The sequence below is a fragment of the Suncus etruscus genome, chromosome 6 (genome assembly GCF_024139225.1).
Source record: "Suncus etruscus isolate mSunEtr1 chromosome 6, mSunEtr1.pri.cur, whole genome shotgun sequence".
NCBI lineage: Eukaryota > Metazoa > Chordata > Mammalia > Eulipotyphla > Soricidae > Suncus > Suncus etruscus.
In genome coordinates this window covers 85,824,308-85,831,255 of record NC_064853.1, presented here as the reverse complement: position 1 = coordinate 85,831,255, position 6,948 = coordinate 85,824,308, and the positions used below count along the sequence as shown (strand labels likewise).

Below are 6,948 nucleotides of genomic sequence, written 5' to 3'. Positions count from 1 at the left end.
TCTGTTGTCAATTTATATTTTCTGTCTTTTAGGTTATATCTGGAAGTGCTCAGAGCTTATGCCTGTCTCTGTGTTCAGGGATCACTCTAGCTGCTGCTCAGGGATGGTTTATTTAAAAAAAAAAAAAACACATCCCATTTATGAGAATACCATTCTTGTGATTCAATCTCCCAATGTTCCAAATACCATTTAATTGGGGACTCACTTTCCATATATAAAACAAACATTCAGTTTATAATACAGTACCCTTAACATATTTCTGCACATAACTTGACATATGTATAGAGATGTAATGTGAAACCATCTTCATAATCAAGAGAACGAATATCTCTGTCACTTTTTTAGTATTTCTTTTTTTTTTACTCTCTAATTTTATTTTATTTAAACACCGTGATTACGAACATGACTGTAGTTGGGTTTTAGTCACCAAAAGAACATTCTTCTTCACCAGTATAACATTCCCACCACCAATGCACCCAATCTTTCTCCACCCCGCCCCCGCCTGTATTTGAGACAGGCATTCTACTTCTCTCACTCATTAACATTATCATGGTAGTTGTTAGTGTAGTTATTTCTTTAACTGCATTCACCACTCTTTGGGTGAACTTCATATTGTGAGCCAGTCATTCCATCCCTCGTCTCTGGGCATTATTACAATAATGTCTTTTATTTTTCTTAAAACCCATAGATAAGTGAGACTATTCTGTGTGTCTCTCTCTCCCTCTCTGACTTATTTCACTCAGCATAATAGTTTCCATGTCCATCCATGTATAGGTAAATTTTATGAATTCATCTCTCCTGACAGCTACATAATATTCCACTATATATGTACCACAATTTATTTAGCCATTCATCTGTTGAAGGGCATCTTGGTTGCTTCCAGAATCTGGCTATTGTAAATAGTGCTACAATGAATATAGGTGTGAGGAAGGGATTTTGTATTGAATTTTTGTGTTCCTAGGGTATATTCCTAGAAGTGGTATAACTGGATCATATGAGATTTCAATTACTAGTCTTTTGAGGAATCTTCATATTGTTTTTTCATAAAGGCTAGACTAGACGGCATTCCCACTAGCAGTGAATAAGAGTTCCTTTCTTCCCACATCCCAGCCAACACTTACTGTTCTTGATCTTTGTGATGTGTGCTGGTCTCTGTGGCATGAGACGGTATCTCATTGTTGTTTATATTTGCATCTCGATAATTAGTAATGTGGAACATTTTTTCATGTACCTTTTAGCCATTTGTATTTCTTCTATGAGAAATTGTTTATTTCTTCTCCCTACTTTTGATGGGGTTAGATGTATTTTTTTTTGTTGTTGTTGAGTTCTGTCAGTAACTTGTATATCTTCGATATTAGATGTTTATCTGATTACCGTATTTTCTGGCATATAAGATGACTTTTGAAACAAAAAAAAGTCAACCGAAAATCAGGGGTCATCTTATACACCGAGTATATCCCGAAAAATGTTTCAATATGCTGCTAAACAAAAATTGTCTGAATACTGCCAAAAAACAAATTTTCCGACTTGATCTTGCACCAATCACTGAAAGGCTGCTCAGACTGCCAGGCTAACTCAGCCAATCCAAGCAGGCTTTTTATGCATGCAAATTAGACAATGTTCTGTACTCTAATCTACACTGTAAAAAGCCTGCTCAGATTGGCCAGAGTCAGAGAGGAAGTCTATGACAGTATAATCTTTGAGCCTTTGCTTGTTGTGATTGGCTCACTGTGGTACATGAGCACAGGAACACATGCAGCACATGCAGCACCTGAACGTTCTGTCTGATACAGCGAATATAGGCCTAAACCTATGTTTTAACTGCAAAATTAGGGGGCCCTCTTATACGACCGGTCATCTTATACACCGGAAAATACGGTAGTTTCTCCCATTCTGTGGGTGGCTTTTGTATCCTAGACACTATTTCCTTTGAGGTGCAGAAGCTTCTCAGCTTAATATAGTCCCATCTGTTTATCTCTGTTTCCACTTCTATGGAGAGTACTACTTCTGCCTGGAAGATGCCTTTAGTCTCAATGTCATGGAGTGTTTTACCTATGTGTTGTTCAATTTACCTTATGGTTTTGGGTCTGATATCCAGGTCTTTAATCCATTTGGATTTGACCTTTGTGCATGGTGTTAGGTGGAGGTGTTAGTTTGCTTTTTTTTTTTATTTAAACACCTTGATTACATACATGATTGTGTTTGGGTTTCAGTCATGTAAAGAACACCACCCATCACCAGTGCAACATTCCCATCACCAATGTCCCAAGTCTCCCTCCTCCCCATCCGACCCCCGCCTGTACTCCAAACAGGCTCTCTATTTCCTTCATACATTCTCATTATTAGGACAGTTCAAAATGTAGTTATTTCTCTAACTAAACTCATCACTCTTTGTGGTGAGCTTCCTGAGGTGAGCTGGAACTTCCATCTCTTTTCTCTTTTGTGTCTGAAAATTATTATTGCAAGAATGTCTTTCATTTTTCTTAAAACCCATAGATGAGTGAGACCATTCTGCGTTTCTCTCTCTCTCTCTCTCTCTCTTTGACTTATTTCACTCAGCATAATAGATTCCGTGTACATCCATGTATAGGAAAATTTCACGACTTCATCTCTGTTAGTTTGCTTTTTTGCAAGTGGCTGACTAGTTGTTCCAATACCACTTGTGGAGAGCTTTCCTTGCTCCATTTTGGATTTCTTGCTCCTTTTTCAAAGATTAATTGATTGTATATCTGGGGCACATTCTCTGAATACTCAAGTCTATTCCACTAAGGGTCTGTCTTTATTCCAGGACCAAGCTATTTTAATGACAATAGCTTTGTAATACAATTTAAAGTTTGGGAAAGTGATGCCTCCCATACTTCTTTTCCCAAGAAATAGCTCTAGCTATTCGTGGGTGTCTATTGTTCCAAATGAATTTAAGAAGTGTTTGATCCACTTTTTTGAAACATGTCATGGGTATCCTTAGAGGGATTGCATTAAATCTGTACAATGCTTTGGGGAGTATTGCCATTTTACTGATGTTAATTCTGCCAATCCATGAGCAGGGTATGTATCTCCATTTCCTTGTATCCTCATTTATTTCTTGAAGCAGGGTTTTATAGTTTCTTTGTATAGGTCCTTCACATCTTTTTTTTTTCCCAGGGGAGAGGGTGAACGCAGTCCCCCACTACCATAAATTATGTAGTCGAGTTTCCCACATTTGAGGAAATTGCAGGGGTCAGCACATCTGGAGTGCAATGGATAAGACTCGCCCTGGGGAAACCACCTTTGTGATCATGGTATCTCCCCTGCCAGGTAAGTATGGTCCTTCACATCTTTAGTTAAGTAAATTTGTGTGACGCTAATGTGAATGGGATTGTTTTTGGGGGGGGATTGATTTTTTAATATCCATCTCTTCTCTATCATTATTGGTGTATAAGAAGGCCATTGATTTTTGCATGTTAATTTTGTAGCCTGCCACTTTGCTATATGAATCTATAGACTGTATCACTGGGAAAGGTCTTAGTTTTTCTGAGCACTGCCTGAAATGCCCCAAAATATAAATCTACATTTATGTGAAAAAATCTTTCCTTCTTTTAATAAATCTGCCCTCATACATTCTTCACTAATGATGAAAGGACATGAACAGACATAGGAGAAACACCTTAATAACAAACATCATTTCTGGAAATGAGTACTATTGTAAAATGTGCAAAAAATAAATATATTTTAGAAACTTATTAATATAAAATTAAACAGAAAAAAGGAATCTATTGTTTCTAGAAGCTTTTTTGGTAGAGTCTTTAGGGTTTTCTAAATATATTATAATGTTGTCTGCAAAAACAGTGAGAGCTTGAATTCTTCCTTTCTTATCTGGATGCCCTTGATATCTTTTTCTTACCTAATCACTATGGCAAGAACTTCTGTTGAATAGAAGTGGTGAAAGACGGCAGCTTTGTCTTGTACCAGATTTTAGAGTAAGTGCTTTTATTTTATCACCATTGAGAATAATATTTGCCATTGGCTTGTGGTAGATGGCCTTGGCTATATTGAGAAAAGTTCTTTTTATTCCTACCTTGGTTGTTGGACCTTGTCATATGCTTTCTCTGCATCTATTGATACAACCATATGGTTTTTATTTATTTATTTTTGTTGATATAGTGTATTATTTTGATTAATTTACAGGTGTTAAACCATCCTTGCGTTCCTGGAATGAATCCTACTTGGTTGTGGTGTATGACCTTCTTGACGAGGCATTGGATTCTATTTGCCAGAAATTTTTTGAGGATCTTTGTATCGGTGTTCATCAGGGATATGTAGTTTTCTTTCCTTGCAAAATTTCTGTCTGGTTTTGGTATCAGGGTGATGATAGCTTCATAAAAAACTATTTGGGAGTGTTCCTAATTTTTCAGTTTCATGATAGAGCTTGAAAAGGATTTTTTTTCTAAAGAGGTTTGAAAGAATTCATTGTTTTTAGGAAGACATTTGATTACTCTTTTTTATATCTTCATTTAAACAGCTTGATTACAAATATGATTGTAGTTGAGTTTCAGTCATGTAAACACCCCCCTTCACCAGTGTAACATTCTCATCACCAATGTCCCAAATTTCCCTCTTGATTACTCTTTTAATTTCCTCAATAATGATGGGTATTTAGATATGCTAGATCATCCTGTATAACAGTGAAAAATTTGTAATTAGTCCAAGAATTTATTTATTTCTTCCATGTTTTGTGGCATAGAATTTCTCAAAGTAGTCTCTGATTACCGTTTGAATCTCTGCAGCATCTGTAGTAATCTCACCCTTTTAATTTCTAATGCATTTATTAAGTTTCTCTCTCTGTTTCTTTGTGAGTTTTGCTAGTGGTTTATCAATCTTGTTTATTTTTTGAAAGAACCAACTTTTGCTTTCGTTGTTCTATAGAATTGTTTTTTTTTTTTTAAATTTCCATTTAATTGATTTCTGCTCTAAGCTTTATTTTTTCCTTCTGCCTACCTATTTTGGCTACATTTGTTGATCACTTTCTAATTTTAAAAACTGTGTTATTAAACTGTTTATGTAGGCTCCTTCTTTCTTTCTGATGTGTGCTTGCAAAGATATAAATTTTCCTCTTAGTATGGCTTTTGCTTTGTTCCATAAATTCTAATAGTTTGTGTCTGCATTGTCATTTGTTTCCAGACATTTTTTAAATTTTCTCTTTGATTTCATCTCTGACCTACTGGTTGTTCATCAGTATGCTGTTTAATTTTCAGGTGTTAAAGTTGTTCTTCACACATGAAAAAATGCTCCACATCACTAATCATCAGGGAGATGCAAATCAAAACAACTATGAGGTACTATCTCACACCACAGAGATTGGCACACATCACAAAGAATGAGAACAAGCAGTTATGGTGGGGATGTGGAGAGAAAGGAACTCTTATTCACTGCTGGTGGGAATGCCGTCTAGTCCAACCTTTATGGAAAACAATATGGAGATTCTTCCAAAAACTAGAAATTGAGCTCCCATATGATCCAGCTATACCACTCCTAGGATATACCCTAGGAACACAAAAATACAATACAAAAAATCCCTTTCTCACACCTATATTCATTGCAGCACTATTTACAATAGCCAAACTCTGGAAACAGCCAAGATGCCCTTCAACAGATAAATGGCTAAAGAAACAGTGGTACATATACACAATGGAATATTATGCAGCCGTTAGGAGAGATGAAGTCATGAAATTTTCCTATACATGGATGTACATAAAATTTATCATGCTGAGTGAATTAAGTCAGAGGGAGAGAGAGACACACAAAATAATCTCACTCATTTATGGGTTTTAAGAAAAATAAAAGACATTCTTACAATAATTTTCAGAGACAAAAGAGAGGAGGGCTGGAAGTTCCAGCTCACTACACGAAGCTCACCACAAAGAGTGGTGAGTGCAGTTAGAGAAATAACTACACTGAGAACTATAATAACCATGTGAATGAATGAGGGAACTGGAAAACCTGTTTAGAGTACAGGCGGGGGTGGGGTGGAGTGGAGGGAGATTTGGGACATTGGTTTTGGGAATGCTGCACTGGTAAAGGTGGGTGTTCTTTACATGACTGAAACCTAACCACAATCATGTTTGCAATCAAGGTGTTTAAATAAAGATATTAATTAAAAATGTTTTCTTCTGTGACCCTTTCTTATTTACTTCTAATTTTAGTGCCTTGTGATCTGAGAAGGTAGTCTGTACAATTTCTATCCTCTTGATTTTATAGAAATATGTTTTATGGGCCAGCATTTGGTCTATCGTGTAAAATGACCCATATGCATTGGAGAAGAATGTGTATTCAGTTTCCTGGGGATGGAGTGCCACATCTATAGATAAAATAGGCCACCTTCTTCCATTTTTCTTTTCAGAGCTAGTATATTCTTGTGGGGTTTCAACCTGGTTAACCTATTAAGGGGTGATAGAGCAGTGTTGAGGTCTCCCACTATTATTGTGTTGCTTTTGATGCCTTCTTTTAGGTTTATCAACTGTAGTGTACCTGAGACCCTGGATCTGGGTGTAGCTACCTGAGACCCACCCATTTCTGGGAGGGGTCTTGGGAACTGAATATTAGGTGTTACCTTACCTGCAAGACCCCGCCCATTCCTGGGAGGGGTCTTGGAAAAGTTAGATAAGCCTTGGACCAAGGGGATTCGACCCTTTCTGCGCTGCTGGGCGCTCTGGCTTTTGGGTTTCTGTGTTCTGGTCTTTGACCAGCATGGAGCCAAAAGGGAAGATGGCTAACAGGAGATAAGATGCAGGGCTAGCAAAGTATTGCTGTGCTTGAAAGGTTATGAGTAGGCCACACACATGTGGTGGATAGGGCATGAATAAAGTTGTTGCTTCCTGATGCCTGCCTGTGAGTGAGTGATTTCGCCTTTCACCTGGGCCTGGGACCCGCCGGCTGGATGGGGTTGCAGAGCCACGTGGCCTGGGGTGGCAG

The 6,948-nt window shown here is 37.4% G+C and overlaps 1 non-coding gene across 1 annotated transcript; it reads right to left on the bottom strand.

The window, feature by feature from the left end:
- Positions 1–3,138: 3,138 nt before the first annotated feature.
- On the bottom strand, positions 3,139–3,302 carry LOC126012615 (U1 spliceosomal RNA). The gene has a single exon (XR_007497066.1). It is a non-coding gene; the product is annotated as a U1 spliceosomal RNA (small nuclear RNA).
- Positions 3,303–6,948: the final 3,646 nt, after the last annotated feature.